This window comes from Arvicanthis niloticus, chromosome 30 (genome assembly GCF_011762505.2).
Source record: "Arvicanthis niloticus isolate mArvNil1 chromosome 30, mArvNil1.pat.X, whole genome shotgun sequence".
In the NCBI taxonomy this organism is placed as follows: Eukaryota; Metazoa; Chordata; class Mammalia; order Rodentia; family Muridae; genus Arvicanthis; species Arvicanthis niloticus.
This window is the reverse complement of record NC_133438.1, coordinates 22,484,022-22,504,298: the sequence shown is the minus strand read 5'-3', so window position 1 is coordinate 22,504,298 and position 20,277 is coordinate 22,484,022. Positions and strand designations below refer to the sequence as shown.

The window sequence follows — 20,277 nt, the reverse complement described above, 5'->3', positions numbered from 1 at the left end:
TTGTGCAGGGGCTCGTTTCCTGGTATTGCCCACACTTAACAAAGGGAGGTGCGGGGAGTGGAGGCCGGGCAGCTTCTGAGATGATTCCTTTTACCTGCTCAGAAATTGTTACAGCTTGTTTCTCAAAATCAGAACATGGGATACATTTCCAAGGGGGAAAACCCCTTAGAATGTTTGCCTATTTGCAACTTTAATTAACTTCATTTTCTAATTGGCCTGCTAGCAGCTGTGAGATTTCTAACCCCCTCTCCTTTCTTCCTCTCCCACCCTCTTCTCTTCCCCTGCCTCCCTCCCTCCCACACTCCTTCCCTCCCCTTCCCTTCTCCTTCCTTTCTCCCTTCCTCTGTCTCTCCCTCCCTCCCTCCTTCCCTCCCTTCCTTCCTTCTTCCTTTCCTGTCTCTTCCTTCCCTACTTCCTTCCTTCCTCCCTCTGTCTCTTCCTTCCTTCCTTCCTTCTTTCCTTCCTTCCTCCCTCCCTCTGTCTCTTCCTTCTTTTCTTCCTCCCTTCCTCTGTTCCTTCCTTCCTTCCTTCCTTCCTTCCTTCCTTCCTTCCTTCCTTTGTTGAGAAGTCAGAGAACATTTGAGCACTTATTTCATTTCAGCTGGGGAAGAAGACTTGTGTCTTCTTTCCTTTCTTTGAGGCTTATGTCTTACTCACTGGAAATCAGGGAGGCCGATGCTTTCACTGTTTCCTGGCAGGATGAGAAGCTAGAAGCAAGCAGGATTCCTGAACTGGGAGCTGGGTGGATGTTGGGAAGAGGTCTGAAGGTCCCTCACTTACACACACACTCTCTCACCCACACACACACACACACACACACACACACACACACACACACTCACACACACACGCTCTAGAGAGGGCATGCTGATCAAAACCACCCCAGCTGGTTTCTATTTTCCTCTGAGAATGGGTAATCCAAATGACAAGCCAAGGCACCTTGCTGCCAGGGAGAACACGCTGTAGAGAGAAAGAGCGGTGGTCGCATACCAGCCCCTCCCAGGAGGGATGGCAGAGGCGGCTGCACCTGGCACACACACAGGAAGCCTCAGCAGACCCATATCTAAGGCCCCATCAGTTCTCATGACTCAGCCTTCCACTCCAATCTTTGCCCCATCAACCCACCATTCCCTGCCCCCAATACGAGCTTTCTCAAACAAAAGTCTTTCCTAGAACTCCTCCCGCTCCAGGTGGAGGCTCATGGCAGTGGTCCCTAAGCCTGTTGCACACAGGAACCAGCTGCACAATATCCCATCCTAAACCTCAGAAACAGAATGCTTAGGCACAAATGGGGCACAAACTGGAAAGCTGTATTCACACAACATTCCTCAGTCTCTGTCCCCAGGGGATCCATGAAGCACAATAGTGTCAAATACTTTATAGATCACTTTTTTCCCTGTGCACACACACCTGTGATAATATTCAATCCGGGCCACAAACACGGTGATACCCCCAATCTGATAACGAGATGGTTTCTAAATGATGAGCAGGGTATAGTATTTAAAGCATGGATATTCTGAACACTGTCACTCGGACTTCTGGTCTGAGAGCACGTTGAAGGTGGATCTTGCTCCAGTAATCCAGAAGCGCGTGCGTGCGTGTGTCCTTGCCACGGTGCAGAGCAAGTGACTCAAGATATTTACTGGATGCAAAACAACATGGAGGGCAAACACTAGAACAAGGACCGACAGGTCATGGTCGTGGTCACTCCAGTGGGAATGTTCACTGACAACAGGCTGCCCTTAGAGCTGCTGCCTGTGACAGTACAGGTTAGATGTGCACAGCAGATAAAATCCTACTCCCAACCACCCCTTCCCAGCTGCCTGAGCTGCAGGAGGATTTACAGCTTGTGGGTTGAAGGCTGCCTATTTGGAGTCACAGGTTCTGCAGCAGAGTGCTTGAGATGAGGGGCCCTTCCTGGCTGGGCCCCTAATGAGTCTTCTCACTCCTTTTTCTCTGTCAATGGAGAAAAACCTCTCATTCAGTTAAATGTAGGTACTTGAGGCAGGCAGTAATCACTCTGAATTCAGAAAATGTTCAGAAAGCCCAAACTTTCTGTAGATATTCCCATCGTGTGTAAAAAAAAGTTAGTACTTTTCCTGCCTCTCCAACAGTCCTGGCTGTCCAGGCTAGAAGGCCATGGGAATTAGATTTGTACATATTCATTACAGTTGCTGAGTGATGTCTATGGTATAGTTCTGTAAAAGGCAGACACATAAGTGTGAATACAAGCCGGGCGGTGGTGGCACACGCCTTTAATCTCAGCACTTGGGAGGCAGAGGCAGGCGGATTTCTGAGTTCAAGGCCAGCCTGGTCTACAGAGTGAGTTCCAGGACAGCCAGGGCTACACAGAGAAACCCTGTCTTGAAAACCAAAAAAAAAAAAAAAAAAAAAAAAAAAAAAAACTGTGAATACACTCTGAATTGAATACAAGGATATCTGTGAATGAATCCCTATTGTCACCTCTGACAAGCTCAAGCCAGGAGGCAGGAGGATGACTTTCTGTGTAACTCCACTGTCTTGGCTTGGCACAAAGAGCTTATACTGCGTTTGCAAAATCAATTAAGAAAAGCAAATGGTTGCTCAATGAGTAAACAACACCCAAGAAAGACACTTTCAGACAGGGAGAACGTTGCAGTGCTGAGACAGCCAGAGGATGACATTCCAAGTCCCCATACACTGTAGCCAGGATGCCACCCCTGACTTTAAAAAGACTTTGTTTTTCCTAGAGGAATCATTGCAGTTTTACAAAGGAAGTTCCAGAAGGACAGGGTGGCACACGCACTCAGGAGGCAGAGGCAGAGGCAGAGGCAGAGGCAGAGGCAGAGGCAGAGGCAGAGGCAGAGGCAGAGGCAGAGGCAGAGGCAGAGGCAGAGGCAGAGGCAGAGAGGCAGAGGCAGAGAGGCAGAGGAGGAGGCAGAGGCAGAGGCAGAGGCAGAGGCAGAGGCAGAGGCAGAGAGGCAGAGGCAGAGAGGCAGAGGCAGAGAGGCAGAGGCAGAGAGAGGCAGAGGCAGAGGCAGAGAGGCAGAGGCAGAGAGAGGCAGAGGCAGAGGCAGAGGCAGAGGCAGAGGAGGCAGAGGCAGAGGCAGAGAGGCAGAGAGGCAGAGAGGCAGAGAGGCAGAGAGGCAGAGAGGCAGAGAGGCAGAGAGGCAGAGAGGCAGAGAGGCAGAGAGGCAGAGAGGCAGAGAGGCAGAGAGGCAGAGAGGCAGAGAGAGAGGCAGAGAGAGAGGCAGAGAGAGAGGCAGAGAGAGGCAGAGAGGCAGAGAGGCAGAGAGGCAGAGAGGCAGAGAGGCAGAGAGGCAGAGAGGCAGAGAGGCAGAGGCATCTTTGAGTTCAGGGCTAGTCTTGTCTACAGAGTGAGTTTCAAGACAACCAGGGCTACACAGAGAAACCCTGTCTCGAAAAAACAAATACAAAAGCAAACAAAAAAAGAGAATAAAAGAAAACAAAACAAAAGGCAGCTGCACCGTCAGAACTAGTATGTGTCAGTCAATAGGTCATTAAGCCGAGTTCTTGACATGGGGTTAAGGCTGAAAGTTAAAAGTAGGGGCCAGTTGAAGATAATTCAGAATTGAATGTAAACTCAGTTAATATTATACTATAATGATAGGAGAATTTGTGGCATTGAACAGATTCCAAGCTTACCTCACTCAGCTTTTCTGGAGAAAAGAAAAAGGAAGAGGTAGGACAATCCCTGGGCAATGACCAGAGTGTTGCCAGGTCTAAAGCCTTCATTTTACTGAGGAAGTGCATCTTCCTCATGTGACTTCCATTTATCAGAGAAGAATGGAAAGAAGCAGTGGCAAAGGAAGAAAGATCACTTTTTGAGAAAAGGCTTCATGTAACCCAGGCTGGCTGCAGACTTTCTATGGAGCTGAGAAGGTCTTTGAACTCTCGACCCTCCTGCCTTGACATCACAAGTGTTGGGATTACAGACTCATACCATCATACCTAGACCTGAAGAAACTTTTTTTTTAAGTGAAAGAATAGGGCCAGCAAGATGGCTGAGTGGGCAGAGGTGCTTTCACAGGCATGAGGACCTGAGTTCGAGTCCTGGATCCCACAAGGTAGAACAAAACTGACTTCTGAGAGTGGTCCTCTGACCTTCACACATGTACTGTGTGGCCTGTATACACACATATGCAAACATACCTACATATACACACACAAACACATGCACATGCATCACACCACACACACACACACACACACATTGTATCACACACACTACACATACCACACACACATATATACACACTCACGTATCATACCACACACTAAAAAAAAAAAGGTCTAAAATTACAAAAGAAATAAAGAAATGTACTGACAGAGTGGGTAAGACCTAATTAGAATGTTCACTAATAAAAACAGGAGACAGAACTAATTTACAATTTTAGTACACCATGGAAAAACAAAAGCAAAACAAAACAAACCAGGCTAGCCTTACTGACCTGGCAATGTTCAGCCATTGAAGAATTATCTTAAAAAATCTTTCTGTCAAAAGAAGGAAACCAACTCATAGTCCTCTTGAGCGCCCACCCACAAGTTTTGTATGAGAAAATTAAGCTTAAAAAAGTGTGGGTCTGGGGAGGAAGAAAGAATGTATGGCATGGCTTGACATCGGGCCTCTGGACAACACAGCACTGGGTTGCTTGATTTTGGGGGTAAAAGGCTACGTAGTAAATATTTCAGATTTTGGGTAGTAAAAAAGCCAGGCAGATATTCATATAATGAGGGTAAGCACTGGTCCCCTTACAACTTCTTCTTCTTTTTTTTTTTTTTTCCCTGAGACAGGGTTTCTCTGTGTAGCCCTGGCTGTCCTGGAACTCACTCTGTAGACCAGGCTGGCCTCGAACTCAGAAATCCGCCTGCCTCTGCCTCCCAAGTGTTGGGATTAAAGGCGTGCGCCACCACCACCCAGCCCCTTACAACTTCTTAAATTAACAAATTCTTAATACTTTTTGGCAATGTCAATCAATTTTATAACATTTTCATAAGTCACAAAATACTGTTCTTTCCAAGTTTTTCATCAATCATTTAGATTTCTTCAATCAAGTGTCACACACACACACACACACACACACACACACAAACAGGTTATAGGCCAAATCAAGCCTGTGGGACATAGTTTGGTGACCTCTGCCACAGAATATTTCTGGATCATCTTATGGTTCCTGAGTCCCGAATGACTCAAAGTCCAGTTGATCTGCCTTGTTGGCTCCTGAACACACGTTAAAATTTGGTTCCTGTCATTGCAGTGTTGAGGAGTGGTCTGGCATTGACGAGTGACTAGGTCCTGGGATACCACTGTCAGGAACTGGTCAGTGCTTTCCTCAAGAGACAGGTTCTCACTCTTCGGATGCTGGGTTGGTGACTGTGAGAACAAGAGATGAGGCAGAGGATACCCATGATGTTTTCTGTCCCCCACATGTACCTGGTGTCCTTCCGTGTTTCTGCAGGAAACACGGAAGCAGCAGGGCGGGGGTGGGGGCACTCACCAGAAATTGGAACCACAAGTCCAAATTAACCTCTTTCCTTTATAAGTTATTACTTCTCAGGTACTTTATTGTAGTTAGAGAAACAGACTAAAGCATTCTCTAAGCAGGTTATAATTATTCTGGGAGAACCATAGAGCAAGGCAACATGACAGACTCGGGGCTGTTCAACAGAGTACATCTGGGTCCGGTTGCAGTGTAGGGACAGGTAGCTTAGTTCAAGGAGGTACTGAGTTTCAGGGGCTGCTACCACAAAATACCATGAACTGAGTGGCTTACAAAGAATAGATTTTTATTGCTAATTATTCTAGGGGTTGAGAAGTGGAAAATCAAGGATCCTGTCCACATGTCAGTTGATGAGTTAGAGGTGACTTTGCTGAAGGGTGAGGAACCTGCTGTGGCCTAACCTGGAGCTTTGAGTTGGTGGCAGTTTGGCACATCTAGGGAAGGCATCTGCTCTCCAGAAAAGCTTCCCAGCGGACCACTTGCTTTCCCTGTTTTCTCCTTGCTCTTCCAAACTCTGATTCCTTTTTGCATTTCTACTTTTCTATAGTTTGTTAGCTTGACCCAGAAGACACAGCCCAGGAACTAGAGAGGTCACAGCGACTAAGGAGGGAGGAAACACTAACAAGCCAAGAGCATTCGAGGATGGCACTGTATGATTACCTGGTCTTGCTGTAACCTGCTGGCTTTGAAACCACATGCCATATAGAAGGATCACTCAGTTCCAACCCCAAACCATGGGGACAGTTTCCCAGAAAACATGACTCAGTTCTCGGCCCATCTCCACCAGCATGGAGCCAATTCTGTTTCCCTTCCCACTGAAACTGCTGTTTGCCATGCAGATAGTAATTGCCAGGTTTGGCAAATAAAAATTCAGGGCAGCCAGACAAGTTTGAATTTTGTCAGAGATACCGATTTTTCTTTTCTTTTCTTTTCCTTTCCTTTTTCTTTTTTTAACAGGCTCTCACTATCTAGGTCTAGCCTGCCTACAATGTGTAATGTTGACCAGGCTGGCCTCAAACTCAGAGCTCAGCCTACCTTTGTCTCCTTCGTCTAGGACCAAAGGCATTCATTCCCCTCCACTTCCAACCTCATCACAGATTCTCTATTATAGGTGTGTGACAGATATTATGCATTCTGCATGGGACATACCCCATCCCTGAAATAACCTGAAATTCAGATTTGACTGGGAGACTTGCACTTTACTCTGCAGCCCTACTTATCAGGAGAACCTGTCCCCTCCAAAGGCCTTTCTATTTAATGTTCCTCATCTGCGCTCCTGCCTGAACTCTGTCTGCACACCTCTGTCTGGGAGCTGCTGGCACTTCAAGAACAGTCCCCACACATGGCTTCATCTCCATTTCTGTGCACACAGGCATCCTTGCCTGTGTAAGTAGAAGCTTGCTCTCCGAGTCATACAACCCAGGCTCTTCCTGCCTGACACACATGTCTTGCATCTAGGTTTTGTTCTTTTAAGACATGATCTCGTATAGCTCAGGCTAGCCCCTAACTTGTACATTCCTAGGTTGGCTTTATTCTCCTTATCCCTTTGCCTCTCTCTTTCTGTGCTGGGCTCATGGACCACCACACCCAGCCTCTTGTACATTTCTTTAAAAATCGAAGCTTGGTTGCCCCCAGTCACCACACTGAAAAACCCCAAGGACAGGAAGGGTCCCAGGAGAGTTGGAAAAGATTCAGACCAGAGTCCTTCAGTGTCTCCTACAGATTGGGGGACTGAGTGTATTTAGCTAACCAAATGACATGCCTAGAAGCCACTCCCAGCTCTGTGTTAATCTGATGAACTCCAAGTAGCAGCTTCTACATTGTCTCATGTTCCCTCAGAGGCAGTTAATCTACTGGGCAGCCGGCTTAAAAAGAAATAGCTGACATCTTCCAGGAAAACAACCTATGAAGCGATTATGAAGAACTCACAGCTGCCCATGGCTTCGGCTGCTAATGCAGCCCATACCTTCTCCATGTGCCTGCGCTGGATAGTTCTTTGCTTGTTAACCTTGTAGGCTTGATCTGTTAGACGCCTTCTCTCCCTAGTCACCCAGTCAGGACTGGATTTCTTTTTCTTTCCGTTCAAAGTGGGGTCCCACTGTCGTGATGAATCCCACAGTGTTGCAGTGAAACACCCAAGACACGCTGGTCTTTGGTGGACTCTCAAAACAGGCAAGGTTAAGGGGTTGTCCCCTGTCCATGTACACATGAAATTTTGAGTTCTTTAACAAGCTGTCTGTCCATCCAGCTGCAGGCCCCTGTCTGGCTCAATGCTTACTGGTTTACTCGGCTGATGCATGGGACTCTACGGTCAGAGGGACCTAAGCAACAGCTGAGTTTTCTTGCTGTTCTGGGAACTAGGTGTTCAAGATCAAGGTGTCAGTAGCTCTTCTGTGAGACCTCTCTTACAGCCTCTGTCTGGCTGTGTCTTCAGTGTTTTTTTTTTTTTTTTCTCCATGCATGTGTGCCTGGTGTGTTCCTATTTCCTCTGCATGAAAGGACAGTAGAGCCAGGTGGCTGCAGCCCACACCTTTGATCCCAGCATTCGAGAGGCAGAGACAGGCGAATCTGTTAGTTCAAGGCCAGCCTGATCTACAGAGTGAATGCCAGGACAGCCAGGGCTACAGAGAGAAACCCTGTCTTGAAAAACAAAAGAAAACAAGAGAGACCTGGATTCACACCCACTTGATAGCCTAACTTTAACTTAATATCTGCCTTGCTGGACCTATCTTAAACAGTCACATGGTGAGGTTCTAGGGACTAGGGCTTCACCAAATGAATCTCAGGGAGTCCCCAGTCAGCCTGTAACAATCACCGTGTGTCCAAACTCAAATTTAGTGCCAGCATATGTAGACGATAAATTTTTTTGTTGACGCCTTTGAGGCAGTTACTGGCAAGGCGCATGCTTGGGAGTTCATATACTTATTTTTCATGCACACACTACACTGGTTGACAATTGTGCAGTGAAAAGTACTATGGCCAGATATATTTGTGATGCTGCCTACCTAGAGGCAATGGCACACGGTGAGTGGTGAGTGCCCACTTCATACTGGAAGCCACAGAATCCCAAGTGTCCTGTGTGGAGGCAGCTGTGAGATCCCCCAGGCTACTGTCCTTGGCCCCTCCTTTCAGCAGAACCTCCATTTCTTTTAAGGCAGGAGTCACCACTTGCCTTTCTTTGTCTTGTTTCCTTTCTCTCCTCTAAGCAGGGAATTTAAAAAAGAGCACCCACCAAAGATCTGCTCCTGGGAGACCACGGGAGACTCAATAGCTTAACCACTTTTTTTTCTGGGCTTTGCTCTATCAGTCTTTCGGGAAAGGGAAGAAGAAAAAGAAAGAGAGAAAGAGAGAAAGAGAGAAAGAGAGAAAGAGAGAAAGAAAGAAAGAAAGAAAGAAAGAAAAAGAAAGAAAGAAAGAAAGAGAGAAAGAAAGCAAGCAAGCCAGCCAGATACTTTGATCCCTGGGGAGGTGAAGCGGAAGTTGATCTTTACCATCAAGTTTTTTTATAGACGGCAAAGTCCATGCTCCCACCTGCACCCAAAGCACACAGGCAGCTGGCAGAACAAAGCAGGCGGGAAAGGAGCTGACCAGAATCTCTTAAATTGCCCGGGTACAGGTGCAGCTTGTTTTTTTGTCCCTGGTGCAGCAGGCACCAGTGATTGACAATGTTTCACCCAGCAAACTTAACCCTTTCTTCTCCTACATGCACTACGGTAAAGCCCTGTGCTTCTCAAAGAGTTCCTTCCCACTTCCGGTCTCAAAAGAGACTCCTTCCAGGTGGATGAGAGCAGGGTGTCACACCAGTGCTACCTGACAGGAGTGAAGGTAACGTTGAAGAAGAATTTTAAGGTTTGGAGGAACAAGCTGATCAGAACGATGTACTTCTTTTAACTAAGCGACACCTACATAAGCTAGAACGTGGGTCACGATCTGGTGCTCCATGTGCCTGATGCTACCTGACCTAGAAATCTGACTCCCACTGCAACTGCTCTCCTCACCATCAAACAAGCTACTTTGCAGGCTGAGCCAGAGCAGAGAAGAGGCGCAACCGCATAGCCAGGCTTACAACTGCCCCAGAGAATGCTGGGATGTCTCACCAGCTCTGAAGTTTGCTTGTGTCCCCTGCCAGGCTCCAGGCATCCTTACCTGAGATTACATTTCACAGTTGTGTGGTGTGTGGAGACATGGGTATTTGTGAGTCCTCCACATAAGGGCCAAATTTGTGTGGAGTCTAGGTAGATAGATCATCTTCAGACTACAGTCCCGGCATCCTGGAAGGATGCTTGAGGTGACCAGGGTGGGAGTGAGCAGAGGGGTAAAATCAGGGCAAACCCAGTCAAGGACAAACTCCTATGCAAAAGCTGTGAACTCTCTGATGTCTCAAAAGTTAAACATTGGAAAAAGGCCAAGAGCACAGGAGGAATTGCTTCCTAAACATTGAGCCTTCTACTAAGGGGAGTGGGATGTACTGTGGATACATAGAGAAAGGCCCCAGAGCTGGGCAGGGCTCAGAGATAACCCCACATCTTCTGGGCTTCTTCATCAGGGACTTGAGCTCAGGAAAATGGCTTGTTAGCAAGCTGTTAGTATTACATGTTTTCTCATTTGGTGGTACATTATAAAACATCTCTTAGCACAAAATGGACACTCTTGATTTTAATTCAGAGACTATACCATAGCCACCACAGACCATGACCTCTACGGCTCCCTGCTGCAGCCAAGCGGTGAGAGTCTGACTTCCGACATGTTTTTTGAGAGTCTTGATAAACTTCCAGTGATCACATTTGCTCAGAGAGCACCATTCTGTGTCCTTGGTCTTAGCTTAGCCTTTGAAAAGAGCTCGTATGAGCCAGGTGGGAGATACTTGTCCAGATCATCTATGGAGTAAAACAATCAAGAGAAACTTGTGACTGACGAAGCAATCTATGCCATTCATAAATCAAACCTCTGTAAATGAGACTTAATGTGGTTCTGCAGCCCAAAGCTACTGAATCAAAAACAAAACTTTAAATTTTCATTAATCATTCTGATCTTCGACATAGATAAAAGCTGCTAGTGATTGTTTGTGAAATAAAATATCAAGATTGGGCAGTACCGTGGTGACAGTCTCATGAGGCAAGGCTCAGATGCACGACAAACGCACAGGCTCAGTCCTCGGGGAGTGATGCCTCTCAGAGACACCTGAGCCCTGGCAGGCAAACCTCCTGCCCTCCATCAGAGTGGAACATAGCCCCTAGACTAGGCTTCTGCTTTAATAGAATCCCCAATTACTTGTGTGAGACCAGTCACTCCTACATCTATTGTCCTGTGAGCTGATGTCACCATTGTAATGTGGAAGCTTTGGCACTGACAATGCAGAGGCCACCAAGAAACAGAGCAGGACATACACACACACAGACACACACAGACACACACAGACACACACACAGACACACACACACACACACACACACCGCTCTTCACTTGCCTATTCCAAAAGGGAGAGACTCTTTAAATCCCCACCCTTGTTCTGAGAGATCTGCACACAAGGGTGGTAATAGCAACACTCTAGACTTTGGATATTCTTGACCTTGGGAAAACTTTTTTTTTTTTTTTTTTAAGTTTGTAAAGGTAATTACCATTATTTACAGTATGAAGGCAAAGCCCCACCCTGGGCTTCAGGCCAGGGGATCTCAAAGTAAGAAGAGGGTAGGAGGGTGAGCCAAGTTCAAGACAAAAGCACAATTATGTTCACCTAAAAGCTCGCTCTGTTGGGGGGGGGGTTAAAGGAACACCCACACTAGGGGAGGTGTGTGCAGGGAGGGGCGACCTTTGAAGTTCTGCATAAATCTTGAATGGGGTCCCCTACCGTCTTGGGAATAAGGATGCATACTCCCCACCCTGACTCTCTTACTGGGCTGAGCCATAAGGAAATGGACTTCTTACTTGATTTGCCAGTTGTTGAAAACCAAGCTTCAAATCAAAGAATTTTGGAAGAATTAAGAAAGACAACGGGAAATGTTCAGGAGAGTGGTACGAAGGTTTCTTAATTTCTCCACAAAAAGGCATGCCAAGCGAAACCCCCTTTTACCTTTTTAATGTCCACTTCGCTTTTCAACTTTGTTTTCTTTTTTTGATTCAGGCCAGAGAGATCTGGACAAAGATCTAGAGCCCCGTTTGTGGCTGGGAGTAGAGTCAGGCTTTCACACGCACCATACCACAAGCAACTCATGAGAGCAGTCAGTGACAAGGGTACTGGCAACAGGCGGGGTGCAGGGACAGGAGTTCCTCACCCAGTGCCCTAGTGTGTGGATTCCCTAAGGGCTACCTCCAGAGAGGCTCTTGGGCACTGTCTCGGGGTTTCTATTGCTTCAACAAAACACCACGATCAAAAGCAACTCGGGGAGGAAAGGGTTCATTTAGCTTACATATTCACATTGCTGTTCTTCAAAGGAAGTCAGGACAGGAACTCAAACAGCAGGAACACGGAGGCAGGAACTGACATAGAAGCCGTAGAGGGGTGCTGCTTATTGGCTTGCCCCTCTGGCTTGCTCAGGAACCCTGGACCACCAGCACACATGGGCTGGTTCTCCCTCGTTGATCAGTAATTGAGAAAATGCCTTTCGGCTGGATTTCATGGAGGCATTTCCTCAACTGAGACACAAAACCAGGCAGTGCAGGCCCTGTGTTCAGAACCACCGTAAAAGGTGAGGTTCCCCCTTTAGTCCGGGAGTGAAATATTCAGAAGGGAAGATGGAGGAATCTGAGTGCATGGTAGCCTCCAGGAAGACAAAGGCTAACATGAAGATGGGGCAGGCAACTGCTCTGGTGCTTCACTCCGCAGATGCACACAGAGTGCTGGTCAGTTTTCAGCTGTCTGCTACGGAAGGAGATGGGATCGCAGGCAGCCGTTGGACCAGTAACAAGCCTGCTCCTACCTGAACCCCAGGTGCCTGTGCAGTCTCTCCAACCACCTGGAACCCAGGGCGATTCAAGAGTCATTTGTTTGTCTTGCTTTTGTTTGCACCTCGCTCAAGGCACAAGGCTCTCTCGGGAGAGCCTCGCAAACAATTTTGTGTATAGAATCCGGGAGATGTAAGAGTTTAATTGGCAGGCTGCTGTAGCTGAGTTCCAGAGGGGGTAAGCATACAGGTGAATGGGGGTGGGGGTGGGGAGTGAGGCAGGAGGCAAGAGAGGGAGGAAAGGAGAAAGAGTTGAAGAGAGATTTCTATAGGAAACAGAGAAGACATGGCTTTGTCATCTTTGTGCCAGGATGTGAACTTGCTGTGTCTTTCCACGTGACAGTCTCTACACACAACTCATCCTCAGGCAGTTTGTTCATATATAGGAAGCCAGCGACTGGACCTGGGGCTTCCTCTGTTCAGTGTTTATTAACTGCGCATACTGTGTAAATGTTGGGATTAAGTATCTCCACCACACAGGGAAGCAGCAAATGAACAGTGGGGGACTGTTGCCTATGGCTGAGGCAGACGTAAGGACTGAGTGTGACGGGGTTGTAATCTCAGGACACAGTAATAGGAGTGTACCATGAACGAAGAAAGACTTTATACCCAAGCCTCATCTTTTGCTGTCATCAACCCCAACAGATAAAATTTCCTTGGGACGTGAGACACCTCTTATTTTACTCATCTCTGCACCAAGCTAGCCTTCTCTAACGGGAAAACTGAGGGTACCTTACTAATGAGTTAGAGGCTCTCCAGAGCAAGATGCGAGCTCAAGATTAGTTTTGATTAACCTGTTTTGGTCTGCAGACGGCTGGTTTTTGCAAGAGGTGTCAGAGATCCAGGAAATAGTAAACGCTTCCATTTCTTAGTCAGTGTTCAATAGGGGAGTGTCATGTTTTATCAAATGTGTTTGGAACGAGCATTTTTAAAAATAATCAGGTTTATGTCGAAGGAAGATGGAGTAGTCAGCTTGGCAGACTCAATCTAATGATGAAAAAGGAAATTCTGGAATCTGACAAACTGGAAACCCAATCCTGTCACTCTAGCTCGAGAGCCACACCGTCTAAAGCGCAGTTTTGCTTTGCTTTGAAGTGGGAATAATACTTTCCTTGTAAGCTTATTTTGATAATTGAGGTACTATGGGTAGGGTGCTTGGCAGTGAGGGTTTTTTTTTCCCCCTTTAACTAGCCTATGCTCAGTGAATGCTAGCTTTAAAAAAAAAAAATCAAAATTGACATATAATTATGGATAATTATAATAATAAATACTTTTCCTTTCTGTGCTCAAATATGACTGCACAGAAGACAGTGAACTGGATAATGGTGGTGATTTTGTGCTTTCAGTGGCTACAGCTGCTAAGGCGGTTAACGATACAACCATACATGCACATATTGAAACACACAAAAATTTAAAAAAAAAAAATGAGGTTACAAAGGCTTCATTGGATGATATGAAAACAAAATATAAACTCACAGAGCCCTGAATTCTTGCAGTGAGATCCCAGAGCCGGCTTTTATGGGTCTAGGGTTGTTTCTCTTAAAAAACTATTAAACCTGCACAGAACAGAATAGTCAGGGTCTCAGGTTCAGAGAGCAATGTACACATGTCAGCAGCTTTTGAAGGCTTTTACCCTGGATGAAAAGGAATGCAAAATGCCATGCAAATTAATTTAACCTCCTGGCTCATTTGCCTCAATAAAAAAAAAAAAAAAAAAAAAAAAAAAAAAAAAAAAAAAAGCAAAAGGCCTAAGGGATTATATCCACATTTGAAGGTCATATTTTTATGTAAATAAGGAGTTGTTCAGAATGTTCTAGGGGTGTGAGGAATGCTATCCAAGGTCACTGGGTGGGTTCCCAGGTGGAGTCCTAGCTTTGGTGGCACACTGATGTGGCCATCAGTAAGACTATTAAAGACTTAACTGTTAACTCTGCTGATGCCTCTGGTTGGTGTAAAGGAGAAGAGACAAAAAAAAAAAAAAAAAAAAAGAAGAATGTGAGAGAGCAGAACTGCAAAGGGAAGAGGCTGCAGCCATGGCCAGGTGTAGCTAAGACGGAGGCTCTCCTCAGAGCCTGTGAGCTGGGTGTGGTGGCCTTGACTTCAGCCCCAGCATTCATGGCTCTCTGTGAATTCAAGGCCAGCCTGGTCTACACAATGAGAACCTGTCTAAAAGAAAAAAAGAAAGAACATAAAATAATATCCTGTGATAGTGGACACGTGGTTAGAAATCTAAGGACCATACCAGGGAGCTAAGAAATGGGTGCTGATGTAGTTATATTATTGGTGTGGTATTACATTTTATTTGAGTGATTGATTGATTGCTGGCTTTGGACCTAGGCCCTCATACATGCTAGGAAAGTCCTGTTCCACTGAGCTACTTCTCCGTCCTTGTACGTTAGCCTCTCTACTGGGATCCATATCCAGTTGAGTTGGCATTTAGGTTTACCTCCTACTACGTGCAATCGGTGGTAAATTCTAGGCACACAATGAAGTTATGATGTCATTCCTTTCTTTAAGACCATATTACTTTCAGTATCATGAGTAAAAGAATGAGGGAGGAAGTTACTCTCTATGTCCTAATTAGGAATCTTAGTGACATTCAAGATGAAACTGGAATGCCCTGTCCCCTTAGAGGTTTTGATAAAAAGCTCTTCTCCAGCAGTAGAGCAACTCAAGGCACTAGAGCACAGTGTCTTTGGCCTTCCTAAAGCCCGAACACTGGGCTTCTCTAGGAAAGCCCTGACTGGAGATTCCTCGGGGCTCAACACCCAGGTCTGTGTTTGCCATGTGAGGTGGCTCCAGGTCACCTTGCCTCCAGATACTGACCAATTCTCTTTCTCTTCTGTCACCTCCAGGGTGACTGTGTTTCATTTTAGTGTCCTGTGATACAAGAAAATACCAGAGGAGCAGAGCTCCAGGGTCTCCAAGCCAGCAGGAGAAGTCCAATGCTCTTAGCCCTAGTGCCATAAGGGTGGGAGTGCCTGGGAAGAGGTTTAAGACAGCATTTCATTTTAGGAATGCGCCATGGTCCTTCCAAGTTGGTGCGTTGATCTAATGATGTCTTAGGTCAAATGGGAATTTGTAGTCCATTAACAAAACAATTAACAGCAAGTATAATTCATTTCCATTCAGACCCTCAACCCAATGCATAGAAGCAATCTGACTTTTTACAAAAATATTTTGTTTATTTTTGAGATGGTAATTTAATTAGTGTCTTCCTTCCCTCTCCTCCCTGTCAACTCTCCCATGCACCCATCTCTCCTTTCCTTCAAATTCATGGCCTCTTTATTTTCAGTGTTATTGCATGCAAAATTAAGGTTTTTGGAGAAGGGACTCCAAAGTTTTCTGTATATCCTCTTCTTCCTCTGTCTAGAAAACACAACTTAAAACATTTAGAAATGCCCTTGTTTAAATTCTGTTACACGTTCACATTTCAAGTTTAAGACTTTAACGAGAAACACAAACAGCGTTTATAACTGACTACCTGCAAAGGGACAACAAATTGAATCCAAAAGACAGACGTGTAAACAAGTCTTGCTGCCGCTTAAAGATGGGGGCACTGGTTGGCTCTTCCAAAGATTTATTTTTGTATTTTCCACGTGTCAATAAGGAGTTTTCCTGTTTGGAAAGAACAGAGAGTGTGGGAGAGGACCTTGTTCTGGTCAGTAGTTGTTGAGTAAGTCACAAAATATTGTGACTAGTTTGAACACATGGGTGGCAGGGGTTGGGGTGGGGTGGGGAGGGCAGGCAATGCCTTCCTGATGTGGACTGTTAAGGGGTTCAAGTTTGGTAATGCATAGGAAAGTTCTCTAAAAACCACTCTGTGGTGGCATGAAGGCATTTCAAGGTGAATCTCGTGGCTCAACTGTATCTAGCTCCTCTCAAATGTTGGAACAGACAGGCATCCAGGAACCAGCTGCTGAATAAGAAAATGCAGATGCGTGCACAAGCATGTATGCACACCTAAAAGCAAATAGATGCGCGAACATCTTTAAGGGTCCTCCTTTTATTTTACTTACGTTTTCAGCCCTGGGGACTGAACCCTAGACTTTTTGTATTCTAAGCAAGTGATCCCCCAGTGAACTACAGCCCCAGGCAGAGTGTCCTAAATTATCAATGTATTTAGCAACATAGCTGATTCCAGCTCTTGATATGCAAATAGAATTAACCACCCTCTGTATCCAGTTGTTAAAAACAAAAATTGTCCTACATGTATGTAGAAACATCAACTCCCCTGGCTGTTATGTTATTTACATGTCTCCCACTTTGAGCCCTGGCTCACTTAGTCAACATACATATAAACATACAAACATACATACAGACATACATACATACAGATACATTCATACGGGTGTTACCTAAGAAACAGCTAAAGTTGCCATTGAGAGTAGCTCTGTCACAGAGCTGTGGGTAAGGTATTTAGTTGCAGTGTATTAAAGCACAGTGGCCCAGGCCTATAATCCTGTAATTTGGGAGGCTGAGGCAGGAGGATTTCAAGTGTGACGTCTGCCTGAACTGCATAGTAAGACCTTTACTCAACAAAACTCAACAAACCAAACAGATCTTCACGATTGTTTTTGAACAACCCTCAGATTCTTACTTCATTCCCAAGGTTTTTTAGATGAGCTCTGGAGGGGCATCCTCATGTGAGAAGGAGCTGAAGACACCACAGCTTTTCCTCTACTCATTGTGACCATGTCTTACCTCTGAGTAAGATCCATCTTAACCTCTTCCGTCTGGGACCTTTCCCTCTTACTGACACTTTGAGATACCCGGCTCTCAGCAGGTCTAGTTCTCCTGTCCATGGAATGAAGAACTCTGAATTCTCCCAGGACACGAACAAGTCTCCATACATTTGTACAGCATAACTCCCACCTCTCAGAATTGGTAGCTCCACTTTCCCTAGCACACAGCCTCTTTTACTATGGACTCTGTGGGTGTGCATGTATGCCTGATCTGTGGGTGTGTGCATGTGTGCACTTAGCCATGTGTGTACTCGTTCCTGTGTGCACTTGTGGAAGCTAGAGATTGATGTCTTCCTCAAATTATTTGTCCACCTCATATTTTGAGACATGCTGCCTCACTAATCTGGGATCCACCTGGCATGGCTCTTACGTGGGTGCTGAGGTTTGGGGGTGGGGGGGTCTACGTTCAGGCTTTTGCAGCAAGCACTTTACTGACTGAGCCATCTCCACCTTTGGACTCATTTCTAACATCCGTCATGATACCACTTGTATCAAACCAGGCAGAGATCATTCTAACACCCTGTTAGGAAATGGAGAAGATCCCATTGTTAGGATCCATTGTAACAATAAAAAAATATCATACTTCTCTGTAGTTTCAAATTTCAGAAGAGAGTGTTATACAAATAGAGGTGGTTATGTGAACCTTATTCATAGGAAAAGGAGCTTTCCAAGAGGCTTCCAAAACTGATTCAAATCTCCCATAAGATGATCCCAGCACATTTGTGGGAAGGGCTGAGCAAATGGTACTGTTCTCCTGCTAGGGAGCTGTCCCCATCAGGAAGATTGACACACACAGCAGAAAGCAAACCAGGTTCAATTCTTGAGCCCAGATCATTTCTAAATTCCAGATATTTTTGAGATTGAAAGGAAGACAAATTGATCCCAGATACAGGGTACACTGAAGTCATGTTTGGGAAGAAAAACTACCTTCCCTCGGCATGCTTGTGGGTCAGCAACCACTGTAGTGTTTTAACAGTCTGTTGCAAGCTCGGTGAATATTTCAGTTTGCCAGACCTGTCACGACAAATTAATTACAGGATGTTGCAGAAATGGCCAGGCTCCAGAAGCATCTTGCATGGTTTAATATAGACCCATTTCCCCATTTCAATGTATTTGTGGTTAGATAAATCCTCAGAAATTTACAGCTGCTATAGGCTAGTTTATTATGTACTCTGCCTGCACATATGATAAGTATAGTATAAGAATTTGATGTTCTTAAAGTACATAAATTTGACTGACATTCCTTTACCACATGAGATACTTAGTTGCATCAACACAGAGCTCTCAACATCATCTTCTGAGTAGCAGTCAGGGCTGGGTAGCAGTGCCTCTGCCTAGCCACCCTTCACTAAACCTCACACTAATAGTTCAGAAAAATTATGCGAGGCATTTTATATTTGTCCACATCCCTGTGAACAAATTTAGCACCCGCAAAAAAGCCAACTGATTCTCTGCTAAAAACACCAAAAACTGAACTGAATCTACCAAGCTTTTCTCCAGGGAACCTGCTTCCTTCAGTCTTCTGCCTTGTTTTGTTTTGAAGCTTCCGTTTCAACAAGTTACCTTCCTCGATGTCTTACTGTTTATCCCCATTCCCACTCTTATCAAGCGATCCATCTCCATCCCAAGAACATCCGAGAAATTGTTCCTTGATTGGCAGTTGTGAGTTTACGTCTAGAAGAATCTCACTCTTACATTTTCACGTATGATAAGCTCTCTCCATTCTGGAGAAGAACAAGATGATGAATTAAGAAATGAGTTAACCACTTGATGAGCAGGCACACTGATCATCGCACTGAAGTATGCTAGGAGTTAAGCCATTTTGACCTAAACAATGAGAGTTGGAAAGGGAATTACAAATTATGACACACGTCTCCTTATTAAGATTGGAGAAATAAAACTGTGGATTGTTAGTAAACACCTCTTCAACTTTTTGAGGCAAAAGTAACCCATCCATAAACAGTGTGAGCTTTGAGGTGTTGAAAAGCAAGATTAGGGAGGGAGGTGCTCGGAGCCTGCGCTTAGATGTGAGGGATCCAAAGACACGTTCTTTGCGTTTACAAAACAAATGTTTTTTATGTTCTCCAGTTCCCGCCTTAGCTTAAAGTATTTCCTATTCAGTTTAATAAATAGAGCAGAAGGATAGGATGAATGAGGTGCCTCATTACTGACTTTACTTCCTGGGTCTCCGCAGAGAGGAGCTGTCTGCTTTTGCCTACTTAGCCCATTGTTAACCCTAAGCGATGCTGACACTCCATTCTCCCTCAGATAATTGGGTCCATCCATAGATTGAGTTCTTAGTCAACACAGCCTTGTGATTGACGCTCTGCTTGATGTTTTTATTATCTTGTACATGACTGGAATGGCGGCTTTTCTGTTTCATGAATACAATGTTACTGTACATGTAATTAGTTTGATTCTATAGAACCCGTTTCTCTAGGAGACATAAGGGTTGTGTGGTGCGGACTGAGGTGATCCTGACGATCATTATAGGACACAGAAAGTCCTCACTTAGGTATATACAAATGTCTAGACCCGGGTGGAGCGTGGTTTCAGTCACTCATAAATGTAAGGATAAGCACCTTTAAGTGCTGACTGGTTTTGTCTTCTACAGCATGTGAGGATTTGCAATGGAGTTCATGTCTTCGTCGTACAGCCAGCATGGGCGTTTACAGGCTGTGTGCACATGGACAAGCAACGTCACTTTCAGAGCCTGGCATTATTTGTTTGTAGAGCAGGAAAGTTTTGTGTAGCTCAAAGATCTGATGCAAAAATAAATGGAGATTGTGTAAAAAAAAAATGAAGATCTGGGAAATATTTTTTGTAATCAAGTTCAATTGGGTAAAAACTGTTAACATGTCGATTTAAAAATATTTGTACTATTTCGTTTACACATAGGGACCTCAGATGGAAATCAATTGAAAATATATAAAAAAAATCACTAATTTTTGCTAGCATTTTATATTGTTCTTATCTTTTAAAAAATACTTAACATATGACAGAAGTAACATATTTACCTATAACATGGTGATTTCAGGATATAGTTGTACTGACATTCCTAAACAGATGTCACAAATAAAATTTTATAAT

General features: G+C 45.0%; 1 long non-coding RNA gene across 1 annotated transcript; it reads right to left on the bottom strand.

The window, feature by feature from the left end:
* Nucleotides 1-5,544: 5,544 nt before the first annotated feature.
* On the bottom strand, nt 5,545-11,898 carry LOC143441035 (uncharacterized). The gene is made up of 2 exons (XR_013108293.1): nt 11,572-11,898; nt 5,545-10,378 (listed from the first exon to the last, which is right to left on the bottom strand). It is a non-coding gene; the product is annotated as an uncharacterized LOC143441035 (long non-coding RNA).
* Between the last annotated feature and the right edge of the window lie 8,379 nt (nt 11,899-20,277).